At 43.3% G+C, this 20,194-nt stretch overlaps 1 long non-coding RNA gene across 1 annotated transcript; it reads left to right on the top strand.

Moving 5' to 3' along the window:
• The first annotated feature begins 265 nt into the window (after positions 1-265).
• On the top strand, positions 266-19,976 carry LOC126927109 (uncharacterized). Its single transcript, XR_007715164.1, has 3 exons — positions 266-422; positions 12,225-12,273; positions 19,855-19,976. It is a non-coding gene; the product is annotated as an uncharacterized LOC126927109 (long non-coding RNA).
• Positions 19,977-20,194: the final 218 nt, after the last annotated feature.

The raw sequence follows: 20,194 nt of genomic DNA, 5'->3' as shown, positions 1-20,194 counted from the left end.
GTTAGGCTATAGCTTTCGAGCGAGCACGGCGAGCGAGAGACGCGTACAGGTGTTTCACAAACCAACTGTTTGGCACATACGGACATTGAAACATTCGCACCCGCCCGTGGAGCCGGAAGTCTTTATCCTATTGCCTACTGACGGATGTTTACAGTTTACCAATAGTTTCACATAAATAGTACTATTTCCTCATAGTACAGTGCAATGTGATGTCCGGAATAGCTGATAAAATTAGGTAATACCACGAAATATGTGCAAGGCAATATAAGGTATATGTATAGCTTGGAAATTGTGACAGTTGCTCGCTCGCTCCGCTCGCTCGTAAAAATTTAGTCCAACATCACATCCGATCCGACACGTTCGCAAATTTGAAATAAGTCGCCTCCATGTCGAATGACTAACGCAAGAGGGATTGGTTTTAGGTTAGGCCATTGTTTTCGTGCGAGAGCAGCGAGCGAGAGACGCGCAAAGGTGTGTCACAAATCAACGGTTTGGCACATACGGACATTGAAATATTCGCACCAGCCCGAGGACCCGGAAGTCTTTATCCTATTGCCTATTGACAAATGTTTACAGTTTATGGATAGTATCACATAAATAGTACTATTTCCACATACTACAGTGCAATGTGATGTCCGAAATGGCTGACATAATTAGGTAATAATACGAAATATGTGCAAGGCAATATAAGGTGTATGTATAGCTTGGAAATTGTGACCGTTGCTCGCTCGCTCCGCTCGCTCGTAAAAATCTAGTCCAACCTCACAATCGAGCCGACACGTTCACAAATTCGAAATATGTCGCCACCATATCGAATAATGTACGCAAGATGGATTGGTTTTAGGTTAGGCTATAGTTTTCGGGCGAGAGCAGCGAGCGAGAGACGCGCAAAGGTGTGTCACAAATCAACGGTTTGGCACATACGGAAATTGAAATATTCGCACCAGCCCGAGGACCCGGAAGTCTTTATCCTATTGCCTATTGACAAATGTTAACAGTTTATGGATAGTTTCACATAAATAGTACTATTTCCACATACTACAGTGCAATGTGATGTCCGAAATGGCTGACAAAATTAGGTAATAACACGCAATATGTGCAAGGCAATATAAGGTATATGTATAGCTTGGAAATTGTGACAGTTGCTCGCTCGCACCGCTCGCTCGTAAAAATCTAGTCCAACATCACATCCGATCCGACACGTTCGCAAATTTGAAATAAGTCGCCTCCATGCCGAATGACTAACGCAAGAGGGATTGGTTTTAGGTTAGGCTATAGCTTTCGAGCGAGCACGGCGAGCGAGAGACGCGTACAGGTGTTTCACAAACCAACTGTTTGGCACATACGGACATTGAAACATTCGCACCCGCCCGTGGAGCCGGAAGTCTTTATCCTATTGCCTACTGACGGATGTTTACAGTTTACCAATAGTTTCACATAAATAGTACTATTTCCTCATAGTACAGTGCAATGTGATGTCCGGAATGGCTGATAAAATTAGGTAATAAGACGAAATATGTGCAAGGCAATATAAGGTGTATGTATAGCTTGGAAATTGTGACCGTTGCTCGCTCGATCCGCTCGCTCGTAAAAATTTAGTCCAACCTCACATCCGATCCGACACTTTCCCAAATTTGAAATCAGTCGCCTCCATGTCGAATGACTAACGCAAGAGGGATTGGTTTTAGGTTAGGCCATAGTTTTCGTGCGAGAGCAGCGAGCGAGAGACGCGCAAAGGTGTGTCACAAATCAACGGTTTGGCACATACGGACATTGAAATATTCGCACCAGCCCGAGGACCCGGAAGTCTTTATCCTATTGCCTATTGACAAATGTTTACAGTTTATGGATAGTATCACATAAATAGTACTATTTCCTCATAGTACAGTGCAATGTGATGTCCGGAATGGCTGATAAAATTAGGTAATACCACGAAATATGTGCAAGGCAATATAAGGTATATGTATAGCTTGGAAATTGTGACCGTTGCTCGCTCGCTCCGCTCGCTCGTAAAAATCTAGTCCAACCTCACAATCGAGCCGACACGTTCACAAATTCGAAATATGTCGCCACCATATCGAATAATGTACGCAAGATGGATTGGTTTTAGGTTAGGCTATAGTTTTCGGGCGAGAGCAGCGAGCGAGAGACGCGCAAAGGTGTGTCACAAATCAACGGTTTGGCACATACGGAAATTGAAATATTCGCACCAGCCCGAGGACGCGGAAGTCTTTATCCTATTGCCTATTGACAAATGTTTACAGTTTATGGATAGTTCCACATAAATAGTACTATTTCCACATACTACAGTGCAATGTGCTGTACGAAATGGCTGACATAATTAGGTAATAACACGAAATATGTGCAAGGCAATATAAGGTGTATGTATAGCTTGGAAATTGTGACCGTTGCTCGCTCGCTCCGCTCGCTCGTAGAAATTTAGTCCAACCTCACATCCGATCCGACACGTTCCCAAATTTGAAATAAGTCGCCTCCATGTCGAATGACTAACGCAAGAGTGATTGGTTTTAGGTTAGGCTATAGTTTTCGAGCGAGCACGGCGAGCGAGAGACGCCTACAGGTGTTTCACAAACCAACGGTTTGGCACATACGGACATTGAAATATTCGCACCAGCCCGAGGACCCGGAAGTCTTTATCCTATTGCCTGCTGACGGATGTTTACAGTTTACCAATAGTTTCACATAAATAGTACTATTTCCTCATAGTACAGTGCAATGTGATGTCCGGAATGGCTGATAAAATTAGGTAATACCACGAAATATGTGCAAGGCAATATAAGGTATATGTATAGCTTGGAAATTGTGACAGTTGCTCGCTCGCTCCGCTCGCTCGTAAAAATCTAGTCCAACATCACAACCGATCCGACACGTTCGCAAATTTGAAATAAGTCGCCTCCATGTCGAATGACTAAGGCAAGAGGGATTGGTTTTAGGTTAGGCTGTAGCTTTCGAGCGAGCACGGCGAGCGAGAGACGCGAACAGGTGTTTCACAAACCAACGGTTTGGCACATACGGACATTGAAACATACGCACCAGCCCGAGGAGCCGGAAATCTTTATCCTATTGCCTACTGACGGATGTTTACAGTTTACCAATAGTTTCACATAAATAGTACTATTTCCTCATAGAACAGTGCAATGTGATGTGCGAAATTGCTGACATAATTAGGTAATAACACGAAATATGTGCAAGGCAATATAAGGTATATGTATAGCTTGGAAATTGTGACCGTTGCTCGCTCGCTCCGCTCGCTCGTAGAAATATAGTCCAACCTCACAACCGATCCGACACGAACGCAAATTTGAAATTAGTCGCTTCCATATCGAATGACGAACGCAAGAGGGATTGGTTTTAGGTTAGGCTATAGTTTTCGAGCGACAGCAGCGAGCGAGAGACGCGCAAAGGTGTGTCACAAATCAACGGTTTGGCACATACGGACATTGAAATATTCGCACCAGCCCGAGGACCCGGAAGTCTTTATCCTATTGCCTATTGACAAATGTTTACAGTTTATGGATAGTTTCACATAAATAGTACTATTTCCACATACTACAGTGCAATGTGATGTCCGGAATGGCTGATAAAATTAGGTAATAAGACGAAATATGTGCAAGGCTATATAAGCTGTATGTATAGCTTGGAAATTGTGACCGTTGCTCGCTCGCTCGGCTCGCTCGTAAAAATTTCGTCCAACCTCACATCCGATCCGACACGTTCCCAAATTTGAAAATAGTCGCCTCCATGTCGTATGACTAACGCAAGAGGGATTGGTTTTATGTTAGGCTATAGCTTTCGAGCGAGCACGGCGAGCGAGAGACGCCTACAGGTGTTTCACAAATCAACGGTTTGGCATATACGGACATTGAAATATTCGCACCAGCCCGAGGACCCGGAAGTCTTTATCCTGTTGCCTATTGACAAATATTTACAGTTTGTGGATAGTTTCACATAAATAGTACAATTTCCACATACTACAGTGCAATGACGTCCGAAATGGCTGACAAAATTAGGTAATAACACGAAATATGTGCAAGGCAATATAAGGTATATGTATAGCTTGGAAATTGTGACCGTTGCTCGCTCGCTCCGCTCGCTCGTAAAAATCGAGTCCAACCTCACAACCGATCCGACACGTTCCCAAATTTGAAATGAGTCGCCTCCATGTCGAATGACTAACGCAAGAGGGATTGGTTTTAGGTTAGGCCATAGTTTTCGAGCGTGAGCAGCGAGCGAGAGACGCGCAAAGGTGTGTCACAAATCAACGGTTTGGCACATACGGACATTGAAATATTCGCACTAGCCCGAGGACCCGGAAGCCTTTATCCTATTGCCTATTAACAAATCTTTACAGTTTATGGATAGTTTCACATAAATAGTACTATTTCCACATACTACAGTGCAATGTGATGTCCGAAATGGCTGACATAATTAGGTAATAACACGAAATATGTGCTAGGCAATATATGGTATATGTATAGCTTGGAAATTGTGACCGTTGCTCGCTCGCTCCGCTCGCTCGTAAAAATCTAGTCCAACCTCACAATCGAGCCGACACGTTCGCAAATTCGAAATATGTCGCCACCATATCGAATAATGTACGCAAGATGGATTGGTTTTAGGTTAAGCTATAGTTTTCGAGCGAGAGCAGCGAGCGAGAGACGCGCAAAGGTGTGTCGCAAACCAACGGTTTGGCACATACGGACATTGAAACATTCGCACCAGCCCGAGAAACCGGAAGTCTTTATCCTATTGCCTATTAACAAATGTTTACAGTTTACCAATAGTTTCACATAAATAGTACTATTTCCACATACTACAGTGCAATGTGATGTCCGAAATGGCTGACATAATTAGGTAATAACACGAAATATGTGCAAGGCAATATAAGGTATATGTATAGCTTGGAAATTGTGACCGTTGCTCGCTCGCTCCGCTCGCTCGTAAAAATCTAGTCCAACCTCACAATCGAGCCGACACGTTCACAAATTCGAAATATGTCGCCACCATATCGAATAATGTACGCAAGATGGATTGGTTTTAGGTTAGGCTATAGTTTTCGAGCGAGAGCAGCGAGCGAGAGACGCGCAAAGGTGTGTCACAAATCAACGGTTTGGCACATACGGAAATTGAAATATTCGCACCAGCCCGAGGACCCGGAAGTCTTTATCCTATTGCCTATTGACAAATGTTTACAGTTTATGGATAGTTCCACATAAATAGTACTATTTCCACATACTACAGTGCAATGTGCTGTACGAAATGGCTGACATAATTAGGTAATAACACGAAATATGTGCAAGGCAATATAAGGTGTATGTATAGCTTGGAAATTGTGACCGTTGCTCGCTCGCTCCGCTCGCTCGTAAAAATTTAGTCCAACCTCACATCCGATCCGACACGTTCCCAAATTTGAAATAAGTCGCCTCCATGTCGAATGACTAACGCAAGAGTGATTGGTTTTAGGTTAGGCTATAGTTTTCGAGCGAGCACGGCGAGCGAGAGACGCCTACAGGTGTTTCACAAACCAACGGTTTGGCACATACGGACATTGAAATATTCGCACCAGCCCGAGGACCCGGAAGTCTTTATCCTATTGCCTGCTGACGGATGTTTACAGTTTACCAATAGTTTCACATAAATAGTACTATTTCCTCATAGTACAGTGCAATGTGATGTCCGGAATGGCTGATAAAATTAGGTAATACCACGAAATATGTGCAAGGCAATATAAGGTATATGTATAGCTTGGAAATTGTGACCGTTGCTCGCTCGCTCCGCTCGCTCGTAAAAATCTAGTCCAACATCACAACCGATCCGACACGTTCGCAAATTTGAAATAAGTCGCCTCCATGTCGAATGACTAAGGCAAGAGGGATTGGTTTTAGGTTAGGCTATAGCTTTCGAGCGAGCACGGCGAGCGAGAGACGCCTACAGGTGTTTCACAAACCAACGGTTTGGCACATACGGACATTGAAACATACGCACCAGCCCGAGGAGCCGGAAATCTTTATCCTATTGCCTACTGACGGATGTTTACAGTTTACCAATAGTTTCACATAAATAGTACTATTTCCTCATAGAACAGTGCAATGTGATGTGCGAAATTGCTGACATAATTAGGTAATAACACGAAATATGTGCAAGGCAATATAAGGTATATGTATAGCTTGGAAATTGTGACCGTTGCTCGCTCGCTCCGCTCGCTCGTAGAAATATAGTCCAACCTCACAACCGATCCGACACGAACGCAAATTTGAAATTAGTCGCTTCCATATCGAATGACGAACGCAAGAGGGATTGGTTTTAGGTTAGGCTATAGTTTTCGAGCGACAGCAGCGAGCGAGAGACGCGCAAAGGTGTGTCACAAATCAACGGTTTGGCACATACGGAAATTGAAATATTCGCACCAGCCCGAGGACCCGGAAGTCTTTATCCTATTGCCTATTGACAAATGTTTACAGTTTATGGATAGTATCACATAAATAGTACTATTTCCACATACTACAGTGCAATGTGATGTCCGAAATGGCTGACATAATTAGGTAATAATACGAAATATGTGCAAGGCAATATAAGGTATATGTATAGCTTGGAAATTGTGACCGTTGCTCGCTCGCTCCGCTCGCTCGTAAAAATCTAGTCCAACCTCACAATCGAGCCGACACGTTCACAAATTCGAAATATGTCGCCACCATATCGAATAATGTACGCAAGATGGATTGGTTTTAGGTTAGGCTATAGTTTTCGAGCGAGAGCAGCGAGCGAGAGACGCGCAAAGGTGTGTCACAAATCAACGGTTTGGCACATACGGAAATTGAAATATTCGCACCAGCCCGAGGACCCGGAAGTCTTTATCCTATTGCCTATTGACAAATGTTTACAGTTTATGGATAGTTCCACATAAATAGTACTATTTCCACATACTACAGTGCAATGTGCTGTACGAAATGGCTGATAAAATTAGGTAATAAGACGAAATATGTGCAAGGCTATATAAGCTGTATGTATAGCTTGGAAATTGTGACCGTTGCTCGCTCGCTCGGCTCGCTCGTAAAAATTTCGTCCAACCTCACATCCGATCCGACACGTTCCCAAATTTGAAAATAGTCGCCTCCATGTCGTATGACTAACGCAAGAGGGATTGGTTTTATGTTAGGCTATAGCTTTCGAGCGAGCACGGCGAGCGAGAGACGCCTACAGGTGTTTCACAAATCAACGGTTTGGCATATACGGACATTGAAATATTCGCACCAGCCCGAGGACCCGGAAGTCTTTATCCTGTTGCCTATTGACAAATATTTACAGTTTGTGGATAGTTTCACATAAATAGTACAATTTCCACATACTACAGTGCAATGACGTCCGAAATGGCTGACAAAATTAGGTAATAACACGAAATATGTGCAAGGCAATATAAGGTATATGTATAGCTTGGAAATTGTGACCGTTGCTCGCTCGCTCCGCTCGCTCGTAAAAATCGAGTCCAACCTCACAACCGATCCGACACGTTCCCAAATTTGAAATGAGTCGCCTCCATGTCGAATGACTAACGCAAGAGGGATTGGTTTTAGGTTAGGCCATAGTTTTCGAGCGTGAGCAGCGAGCGAGAGACGCGCAAAGGTGTGTCACAAATCAACGGTTTGGCACATACGGACATTGAAATATTCGCACTAGCCCGAGGACCCGGAAGCCTTTATCCTATTGCCTATTGACAAATCTTTACAGTTTATGGATAGTTTCACATAAATAGTACTATTTCCACATACTACAGTGCAATGTGATGTCCGAAATGGCTGACATAATTAGGTAATAACACGAAATATGTGCTAGGCAATATATGGTATATGTATAGCTTGGAAATTGTGACCGTTGCTCGCTCGCTCCGCTCGCTCGTAAAAATCTAGTCCAACCTCACAATCGAGCCGACACGTTCGCAAATTCGAAATATGTCGCCACCATATCGAATAATGTACGCAAGATGGATTGGTTTTAGGTTAAGCTATAGTTTTCGAGCGAGAGCAGCGAGCGAGAGACGCGCAAAGGTGTGTCGCAAACCAACGGTTTGTCACATACGGACATTGAAACATTCGCACCAGCCCGAGAAACCGGAAGTCTTTATCCTATTGCCTATTAACAAATGTTTACAGTTTACCAATAGTTTCACATAAATAGTACTATTTCCACATACTACAGTGCAATGTGATGTCCGAAATGGCTGACATAATTAGGTAATAACACGAAATATGTGCAAGGCAATATAAGGTATATGTATAGCTTGGAAATTGTGACCGTTGCTCGCTCGCTCCGCTCGCTCGTAAAAATCTAGTCCAACCTCACAACCGATCCGACGCATTCGCAAATTCGAAATATGTCGGCACCATATCGAATAATGAACGCAAGATCGATTGGTTTTAGGTTAGGCCATAGTTCTCGAGCGAGAGCAGCGAGCGGGAGACGCGCAAAGGTGTGTCACAAATCAACGGTTTGGCACATACGGAAATTGAAATATTCGCACCAGCCCGAGGACCCGGAAGTCTTTATCCTATTGCCTATTGACAAATGTTTACAGTTTATGGATAGTATCACATAAATAGTACTATTTCCACATACTACAGTGCAATGTGATGTCCGAAATGGCTGACATAATTAGGTAATAATACGAAATATGTGCAAGGCAATATAAGGTATATGTATAGCTTGGAAATTGTGACCGTTGCTCGCTCGCTCCGCTCGCTCGTAAAAATCTAGTCCAACCTCACAATCGAGCCGACACGTTCACAAATTCGAAATATGTCGCCACCATATCGAATAATGTACGCAAGATGGATTGGTTTTAGGTTAGGCTATAGTTTTCGAGCGAGAGCAGCGAGCGAGAGACGCTCAAAGGTGTGTCACAAATCAACGGTTTGGCACATACGGAAATTGAAATATTCGCACCAGCCCGAGGACCCGGAAGTCTTTATCCTATTGCCTATTGACAAATGTTTACAGTTTATGGATAGTTCCACATAAATAGTACTATTTCCACATACTACAGTGCAATGTGCTGTACGAAATGGCTGACATAATTAGGTAATAACACGAAATATGTGCAAGGCAATATAAGGTGTATGTATAGCTTGGAAATTGTGACCGTTGCTCGCTCGCTCCGCTCGCTCGTAAAAATTTAGTCCAACCTCACATCCGATCCGACACGTTCCCAAATTTGAAATAAGTCGCCTCCATGTCGAATGACTAACGCAAGAGTGATTGGTTTTAGGTTAGGCTATAGTTTTCGAGCGAGCACGGCGAGCGAGAGACGCGTACAGGTGTTTCACAAACCAACTGTTTGGCACATACGGACATTGGAACATTCGCACCAGCCCGTGGAGCCGGAAGTCTTTATCCTATTGCCTTCTGACGGATGTTTACAGTTTACCAATAGTTTCACATAAATAGTACTATTTCCTCATAGTACAGTGCAATGTGATGTCCGGAATGGCTGATAAAATTAGGTAATAAGACGAAATATGTGCAAGGCAATATAAGGTGTATGTATAGCTTGGAAATTGTGGCCGTTGCTCGCTCGCTCGTAAAAATTTAGTCCAACCTCACATCCGATCCGACACTTTCCCAAATTTGAAATAAGTCGCCTCCATGTCGAATGACTAACGCAAGATGGATTGGTTTTAGGTTAGGCTATAGCTTTCGAGCGAGCACGGCGAGAGAGAGACGCCTACAGGTGTTTCACAAACCAACGGTTTGGCACATACGGACATTGAAATATTCGCACCAGCCCGAGGACCCGGAAGTCTTTATCCTATTGCCTGCTGACGGATGTTTACAGTTTACCAATAGTTTCACGTAAATAGTACTATTTCCTCATAGTACAGTGCAATGTGATGTCCGGAATGGCTGATAAAATTAGGTAATACCACGAAATATGTGCAAGGAAATATAAGGTATATGTATAGCTTGGAAATTGTGATCGTTGCTCGCTCGCTACGCTCGCTCTGTAAAATCTAGTCCAACCTCACAACCGATCCGACACGTTCCCAAATTTGAAATAAGTCGCCTCCATATCAAATAATAAACGCAAACGGGATTGGTTTTAGGTTAGGCTACAGTTTTCGAGCGAGCACGGCGAGCGAGGGACGCGATAAGGTTTGTCACAATCCAACCGTTTGGCACATGGGGACATTGAAATATTCGCACCTGCCCGAGGAGCCGGAAGTCTTTATCCTATTGCCTACTGACAAAAGTTTACAGTTTATCAATAGTTTCGCATAAATGGTACTATTTCCACGTAGTACGGTTCGATGTGATGTCCGAAATTGCTGACAAAATTAGGTAATAATTGGAAATATATGCAAGGCAATATAAGGTATATGTATAGCTTGGAAATTGTGATCGTTGCTCGCTCGCTGCGCTCGCTCGTAAAAATCTAGTCCAACTTCACAACCGATCAGACACGATCCCAAATTTGAAATAAGTCGCCTCCTTATCGAATAACGAATGCGAGAATGGTTGGTTTTAGGTTAGGTTGTAGTTTTCAAGCGGTCGCAGGGAGCAATGGACGCGTAAAGGCGTGTCACAAACCAACCGTTTGGCACATGGGGACATTGAAATATGCGCACCAGCCCGAGGAGCCGGAAGTCTTTATCCTATTGCCTACTGACAAAAGTTTACAGTTTATCGATAGTTTCACATAAATAGCAATATTTCCACATAGTACAGTGCAACATGAGGTCCGAAATCGCTGACAAAATTAGGTAATAACTGGAAATATATGCAAGGCAATATAAGGTATATGTATAGCTTGGAAATTGTGATCGTTGCTCGCTCGCTACGCTCGCTCTGTAAAATCTAGTCCAACCTCACAACCGATCCGACACGTACGCAAATTTCAAATTAGTCGCTTCCATATCGAAGGACGAACGCAAGAGGGATTAGTTTTAGGTTAGGCTACAGTGTTCGAGCGAGCACGGCGAGCGAGGGATGCGTAAAGGTGTGTCACAAACCAACCGTTTGGCACATGGGGACATTGAAATATTCGCACCAGCCCGAGGAGCCGGAGGTCTTTATCGAATTGCCTACTGACAAAAGTTTACAGTTTATGAATAGTTTCACATAAATAGCAATAATTCCACACAGTACAGTGCAACATGAGGTCCGAAATCGCTGACAAAATTAGGTAATAACTGGAAATATATGCAAGGCAATATAAGGTATATGTATAGCTTGGAAATTGTGATCGTTGCTCGCTCGCTACGCTCGCTCGGAAAAATCTAGTCCAACCTCACAACCGATCCGACACGAACGCAAATTTGATATAAGTCGCCTCCATATCGAATAATGAACGCAAAAGGGATTGTTTTTAGGTTACGCTATAGTTTTCGAGCGAGCGCAGCGAGCGAGGGACGCGTAAAGGCGTGTCACAAACCAACCGTCTGGCACATGGGGACATTGAAATATTCGCACCAGCCCGAGGAGCCGGAAGTCTTTATCCTATTGCCTACTGACAAATGTTTAATGTTTATGAATAGTTTCACATAAATAGTACTACTTCCACATAGTACAGTGCAATGTGATGTCCGAAATTGCTGACAAAAATAGATAATAACACGAAATATATGCAAAGCAATAAAAGGTATATGTATAGCTTGGAAATTGTGATCGTTGCTCGCTCGCTCCGCTCGATCGTAAAAATATAGTCTAACCACACAACCTACCCGACGCGTTCCCAAATTTGAAATAAGTCGCCTCCATATCGAATGACGAACGCAAGAGGGATTGGTTTTAGGTTAGGCTACAGTGTTCCAGCGAGCACGGGCAGCGAGGGATGCGTAAAGGTGTGTCACAAACCAACCGTTTGGCAAATGGGGACATTGAAATATTCGCACCTGCCCGAGGAGCCGGAAGTCTTTATCCTATTGCCTACTGACAAAAGTTTACAGTTTATCGATAGTTTAACATAAATAGCAATATTTCCACATAGTACAGTGCAACATGAGGTCCGAAATCGCTGACAAAATTAGGTAATACCACGAAATATATGCAAGGGAATATAAGGTATATGTATAGCTTGGAAATGTGATCGTTGCTCGCTCGCTCCGCTCTCTCGTAAAAATCTAATCCAACTTCACAACCGATCAGACACGATCCCAAATTTGAAATAAGTCGTCTCCATATCGAATAATGAACGCAAACGGGATTGGTTTTAGGTTAGGCTACAGTTTTCGAGCGAGCACAGCGAGCGAGGGACGCGTAAAGGTGTGTCACAAACCAACCGTTTGGCATATGGGGACATTGAAATATTCGCACCAGACCGAGGAGCCGGAAGTCTTTATCGAATTGCCTACTGACAAAAGTTTACAGTTTATGAATAGTTTCACATAAATAGCAATATTTTCACACAGTACAGTGCAACATGAGGTCCGAAATCGCTGACAAAATTAGGTAATAACTGGAAATATATGCAAGGCATTATAAGGTATATGTATAGCTTGGAAATTGTAATCATTAATCCCTCGCTCCGCTCGCTCGTCAAAATCTAGTCTAACCTCACAACCGATCCGACACGTTCCCAATTTTGAAATAAGTCGCCTCCATATCGAATAATAAACGCAAACGGGATTGGTTTTAGGTTAGGCTACAGTTTTCGAGCGAGCACGGCGAGCGAGGGATGCGATAAGGTTTGTCACAATCCAACCATTTGGCACATGGGGACATTGAAATATTCGCACCTGCCCGAGGAGCCGGAAGTCTTTATCCTATTGCCTACTGACAAAAGTTTACAGTTTATCAATAGTTTCACATAAATGGTACTATTTCCACGTAGTACGGTTCGATGTGATGTCCGAAATTGCTGACAAAATTAGGTAATACCACGAAATATATGCAAGGGAATATAAGGTATATGTATAGCTTGGAAATGTGATCGTTGCTCGCTCGCTCCGCTCGCTCGTAAAAATCTAGTCCAACTTCACAACCGATCAGACACGATCCCAAATTTGAAATAAGTCGCCTCCATATCGAATAATGAACGCAAACGGGATTGGTTTTAGGTTAGGCTACAGATTTCGAGCGAGCACAGCGAGCGAGGGACGCGTAAAGGTGTGTCACAAACCAACCGTTTGGCATATGGGGACATTGAAATATTCGCACCAGCCCGAGGAGCCGGAAGTCTTTATCGAATTGCCTACTGACAAAAGTTTACAGTTTATGAATAGTTTCACATAAATAGCAATATTTTCACACAGTACAGTGCAACATGAGGTCCGAAATCGCTGACAAAATTAGGTAATGACTGGAAATATATGCAAGGCAATATAAGGTATATGTATAGCTTGGAAATTGTGATCGTTGCTCGCTCGCTGCGCTCGCTCGTAAAAATCTAGTCCAACCTCACAACCGATCCGACACGTTCGCAAATTTGAAATAAGTCGCCTCCTTATCGAATAACGAATGCGAGAATGGTTGGTTTTAGGTTAGGTTGTAGTTTTCAAGCGGTCGCAGGGAGCAATGGACGCGTAAAGGCGTGTCACAAACCAACCGTTTGGCACATGGGGACATTGAAATATGCGCACCAGCCCGAGGAGCCGGAAGTCTTTATCCTATTGCCTACTGACAAAAGTTTACAGTTTATCGATAGTTTCACATAAATAGCAATATTTCCACATAGTACAGTGCAACATGAGGTCCGAAATCGCTGACAAAATTAGGTAATAACTGGAAATATATGCAAGGCAATATAAGGTATATGTATAGCTTGGAAATTGTGATCGTTGCTCGCTCGCTACGCTCGCTCTGTAAAATCTAGTCCAACCTCACAACCGATCCGACACGTACGCAAATTTCAAATTAGTCGCTTCCATATCGAAGAACGAACGCAAGAGGGATTGGTTTTAGGTTAGGCTACAGTGTTCGAGCGAGCACGGCGAGCGAGGGATGCGTAAAGGTGTGTCACAAACCAACCGTTTGGCACATGGGGACATTGAAATATTCGCACCAGCCCGAGGAGCCGGAGGTCTTTATCGAATTGCCTACTGACAAAAGTTTACTGTTTATGAATAGTTTCACATAAATAGCAATAATTCCACACAGTAGAGTGCAACATGAGGTCCGAAATCGCTGACAAAATTAGGTAATAACTGGAAATATATGCAAGGCAATATAAGGTATATGTATAGCTTGGAAATTGTGATCGTTGCTCGCTCGCTACGCTCGCTCGGAAAAATCTAGTCCAACCTCACAACCGATCCGACACGAACGCAAATTTGAAATTAGTCGCTTCCATATCGAATGACGAACGCAAGAGGGATTGGTTTTAGGTTATGCTATAGTTTTCGAGCGAGCGCAGCGAGCGAGGGATGCGTAAAGGTGTGTCACAAACCAACCATTTGGCACATAGGGACATTGAAATATTCGCACCAGCCCGAGGAGCCAGAAGTCTTTATCCTATTGCCTATTGACAAATCTTTACAGTTTGTGGATAGTTTCACATAAATAGTACAATTTCCACATACTACAGTGCAATGACGTCCGAAATGGCTGACAAAATTAGGTAATAACACGAAATATGTGCAAGGCAATATAAGGTATATGTATAGCTTGGAAATTGTGACCGTTGCTCGCTCGCTCCGCTCGCTCGTAAAAATCGAGTCCAACCTCACAACCGATCCGACACGTTCCCAAATTTGAAATGAGTCGCCTCCATGTCGAATGACTAACGCAAGAGGGATTGGTTTTAGGTTAGGCCATAGTTTTCGAGCGTGAGCAGCGAGCGAGAGACGCGCAAAGGTGTGTCACAAATCAACGGTTTGGCACATACGGACATTGAAATATTCGCACTAGCCCGAGGACCCGGAAGCCTTTATCCTATTGCCTATTGACAAATCTTTACAGTTTATGGATAGTTTCACATAAATAGTACTATTTCCACATACTACAGTGCAATGTGATGTCCGAAATGGCTGACATAATTAGGTAATAACACGAAATATGTGCTAGGCAATATATGGTATATGTATAGCTTGGAAATTGTGACCGTTGCTCGCTCGATCCGCTCGCTCGTAAAAATCTAATCCAACATCACAACCGATCCGACACGTTCGCAAATTTGAAATAAGTCGCCTCCATGCCGAATGACTAACGCAAGAGGGATTGGTTTTAGGTTAGGCTATAGCTTTCGAGCGAGCACGGCGAGCGAGAGACGCGTACAGGTGTTTCACAAACCAACTGTTTGGCACATACGGACATTGGAACATTCGCACCAGCCCGTGGAGCCGGAAGTCTTTATCCTATTGCCTACTGACGGATGTTTACAGTTTACCAATAGTTTCACATAAATAGTACTATTTCCTCATAGTACAGTGCAATGTGATGTCCGGAATGGCTGATAAAATTAGGTAATAAGACGAAATATGTGCAAGGCAATATAAGGTGTATGTATAGCTTGGAAATTGTGGCCGTTGCTCGCTCTCTCGTAAAAATTTAGTCCAACCTCACATCCGATCCGACACTTTCCCAAATTTGAAATATGTCGCCTCCATGTCGAATGACTAACGCAAGATGGATTGGTTTTAGGTTAGGCTATAGCTTTCGAGCGAGCACGGCGAGAGAGAGACGCCTACAGGTGTTTCACAAACCAACGGTTTGGCACATACGGACATTGAAATATTCGCACCAGCCCGAGGACCCGGAAGCCTTTATCCTATTGCCTATTGACAAATCTTTACAGTTTGTGGATAGTTTCACATAAATAGTACAATTTCCACATACTAGAGTGCAATGACGTCCGAAATTGCTGACAAAATTAGGTAATACCACGAAATATATGCAAGGGAATATAAGGTATATGTATAGCTTGGAAATGTGATCGTTGCTCGATCGCTCCGCTCGCTCGTAAAAATCTAGTCCAACTTCACAACCGATCAGACACGATCCCAAATTTGAAATAAGTCGCCTCCATATCGAATAATGAACGCAAACGGGATTGGTTTTAGGTTAGGCTACAGATTTCGAGCGAGCACAGCGAGCGAGGGACGCGTAAAGGTGTGTCACAAACCAACCGTTTGGCATATGGGGACATTGAAATATTCGCACCAGCCCGAGGAGCCGGAAGTCTTTATCGAATTGCCTACTGACAAAAGTTTACAGTTTATGAATAGTTTCACATAAATAGCAATATTTTCACACAGTACAGTGCAACATGAGGTCCGAAATCGCTGACAAAATTAGGTAATGACTTGAAATATATGCAAGGCAATATAAGGTATATGTATAGCTTGGAAATTGTGATCGTTGCTCGCTCGCTACGCTCGCTCGGAAAAATCTAGTCCAACCTCACAACCGATCCGACACGAACGCAAATTTGAAATTAGTCGCTTCCATATCGAATGACGAACGCAAGAGGGATTGGTTTTAGGTTATGCTATAGTTTTCGAGCGAGCGCAGCGAGCGAGGGATGCGTAAAGGTGTGTCACAAACCAACCATTTGGCAAATGGGGACATTGAAATATTCGCACCTGCCCGAGGAGCCGGAAGTCTTTATCGTATTGCCTACTGACAAAAGTTTACAGTTTATCAATAGTTTCACGTAAATGGTACTATTACCACGTAGTACTGTTCGATGTGATGTCCGAAATTGCTGACAAAAATAGATAATAACACGAAATATATGCAAAGCAATATAAGGTATATGTATAGCTTGGAAATTGTGATCGTTGCTCGCGCGCTCCGCTCGCTCGTAAAAAGCTAGTCTAACCTCACAACCTACCCGACGCGTTCCCCAATTTGAAATAAGTCGCCTCCATATCGAATGACGAACGCAAGAGGGATTGGTTTTAGGTTAGGCTACAGTGTTCGAGCGAGTACGGGCAGCGAGGGATGCGTAAAGGTGTGTCACAAACCAACCGTTTGGCAAATGGGGACATTGAAATATTCGCACCTGCCCGAGGAGCCGGAAGTCTTTATCGTATTGCCTACTGACAAAAGTTTACAGTTTATCGATAGTTTAACATAAATAGCAATATTTCCACATAGTACAGTGCAACATGAGGTCCGAAATCGCTGACAAAATTAGGTAATAACTGGAAATATATGCAAGGCATTATAAGGTATATGTATAGCTTGGAAATTGTGATCGTTGCTCGCTCGCTCCGCTCTCTCGTAAAAATCTAGTCCAACTTCGCAACCGATCAGACACGCTCCCAAATTTGATATAAGTCGCCTCCATATCGAATAATGAACGCAAAAGGGATTGTTTTTAGGTTACGCTATAGTTTTCGAGCGAGCGCAGCGAGCGAGGGACGCGTAAAGGCGTGTCACAAACCAACCGTCTGGCACATGGGGACATTGAAATATTCGCACCAGCCCGAGGAGCCGGAAGTCTTTATCCTATTGCCTACTGACAAATGTTTAATGTTTATGAATAGTTTCACATAAATAGTACTATTTCCACATAGTACAGTGCAATGTGATGTCCGAAATTGCTGACAAAAATAGATAATAACACGAAATATATGCAAGGCAATATAAGGTATATGTATAGCTTGGAAATTGTGATCGTTGCTCGCTCGCTCCGCTCGCTCGTAAAAATCTAGTGCAACTTCGCAACCGATCCGACACGTACGCAAATTTGAAATTAGTCGCCTCCATGTCGAATGACGAACGCAAGAGGGATTGGTTTTAGGTTAGGCTCTAGTTTTCGAGCGAGCGCAGCGAGCGAGGGACGCGTAAAGGTGTGTCACAAACCAACCATTTGGCACATAGGGACATTGAAATATTCGCACCAGCCCGAGGAGCCGGAAGTGTTTATCGAATTCCCTACTGACAAATGTTTAAAGTTTATGAATAGTTTCACATAAATAGTACTATTTCCACATAGTACAGTGCAATGTGATGTCCGAAATTGCTGACAAAAATAGGTAATAACACGAAGTGTATGCAAGGCAATATAAGGTATATGTATAGCTTGGAAATTGTGATCGTTGCTCGCTCGCTCCGCTCTCTCGTAAAAATCTAGTCCAACTTCGCATCCGATCAGACACGCTCCCAAATTTGATATAAGTCGCCTCCATATCGAATAACGAACGCAAGAGGGATTGTTTTTAGGTTACGCTATAGTTTTCGAGCGAGCGCAGCGAGCGAGGGACGCGTAAAGGCGTGTCACAAACCAACCGTTTGGCACATGGGGACATTGAAATATTCGCACCAGCCCGAGGAGCCGGAAGTGTTTATCGAATTGCCTACTGACAAAAGTTTAAAGTTTATGAATAGTTTCACATAAATAGCAATATTTCCACATAGTACAGTGCAACATGAGGTCCGAAATCGCTGACAAAATTAGGTAATAACTGGAAATATATGCAAGGCAATATAAGGTATATGTATAGCTTGGAAATTGTGATCGTTGCTCGCTCGCTCCGCTCGCTCGTAAAAATCTAGTCTAACCTCACAACCTGCCCGACGCGTTCCCAAATTTGAAATAAGTCGCCTCCATATAGAATGACGAACGCAAGAGGGATTGGTTTTAGGTTAGGCTACAGTGTTCGAGCGAGCACGGCGAGCGCGGGATGCGTAAAGGTGTGTCACAAACCAACCGTTTGGCAAATGGGGACATTGAAATATTCGCACCTGCCCGAGGAGCCGGAAGTCTTTATCCTATTGCCTACTGACAAAAGTTTACACTTTATCAATAGTTTCACGTAAATGGTACTATTACCACGTAGTACTGTTCGATGTGATGTCCGAAATTGCTGACAAAAATAGATAATAACACGAAATATATGCAAAGCAATATAAGGTATATGTATAGCTTGGAAATTGTGATCGTTGCTCGCTCGCTCCGCTCGCTCGTAAAAATCTAGTCTAACCTCACAACCTACCCGACGCGTTCCCAAATTTGAAATAAGTCGCCTCCATATCGAATGACGAACGCAAGAGGGATTGGTTTTAGGTTAGGCTACAGTGTTCGAGCGAGCACGGGCAGCGAGGGATGCGTAAAGGTGTGTCACAAACCAACCGTTTGGCAAATGGGGACATTGAAATATTCGCACCTGCCCGAGGAGCCGGAAGTCTTTATCGTATTGCCTACTGACAAAAGTTTACAGTTTATCGATAGTTTAACATAAATAGCAATATTTCCACATAGTACAGTGCAACATGAGGTCCGAAATCGCTGACAAAATTAGGTAATAACTGGAAATATATGCAAGGCATTATAAGGTATATGTATAGCTTGGAAATTGTAATCATTAATCCCTCGCTCCGCTCGCTCGTCAAAATCTAGTCTAACCTCACAACCGATCCGACACGTTCCCAAATTTGAAATAAGTCGCCTCCATATCGAATAATGAACGCAAACGGGATTGGTTTTAGGTTGGGCTACAGTTTTCGAGCGAGCACGGCGAGCGAGGGACGCGATAAGGTTTGTCACATTCCAACCGTTTGGCACATGGGGACATTCAAATATTCGCACCTGCCCGAGGAGCCGGAAGTCTTTATCGAATTGCCTACTGACAAAAGTTTACAGTTTATGAATAGTTTCACATAAATAGCAATATTTCCACACAGTACAGTGCAACATGAGGTCCGAAATCGCTGACAAAATTAGGTAATAACTGGAAATATATGCAAGGCAATATAAGGTATATGTATAGCTTGGAAATTGTGATCGTTGCTCGATCGCTGCGCTCGCTCGTAAAAATCTAGTCCAAACTCACTACCGATCCGACACGTTCGCAAATTTGAAATAAGTCGCCTCCTTATCGAATAACGAACGCAAGAGGGATTGGTTTTAGGTTAGGCTACAGTTTTCGAGCGAGCACGGCGAGCGAGGGATGCGTAAAGGTGTGTCACAATCCAACCGTTTGGCACATGGGGACATTGAAATATTCGCACCTGCCCGAGGAGCCGGAAGTCTTTATCCTATTGCCTACTGACAAAAGTTTACAGTTTATCAATAGTTTCACATAAATGGTACTATTTCCACGAAGTACTGTTCGATGTGATGTCCGAAATTGCTGACAAAATTAGGTAATACCACGAAATATATGCAAGGAAATATAAGGTATATGTAAAGCTTGGACATTGTGATCGTTGCTCACTCGCTCCGCTCGCTCGTAAAAATCTAGTCCAACTTCGCAACCGATCAGACACGCTCCCAAATTTGATATAAGTCGCCTCCATA

This window comes from Bombus affinis, unplaced genomic scaffold (genome assembly GCF_024516045.1).
Source record: "Bombus affinis isolate iyBomAffi1 unplaced genomic scaffold, iyBomAffi1.2 ctg00000075.1, whole genome shotgun sequence".
In the NCBI taxonomy this organism is placed as follows: Eukaryota; Metazoa; Arthropoda; class Insecta; order Hymenoptera; family Apidae; genus Bombus; species Bombus affinis.
This window is presented reverse-complemented; position numbering and strand designations above follow the sequence as displayed.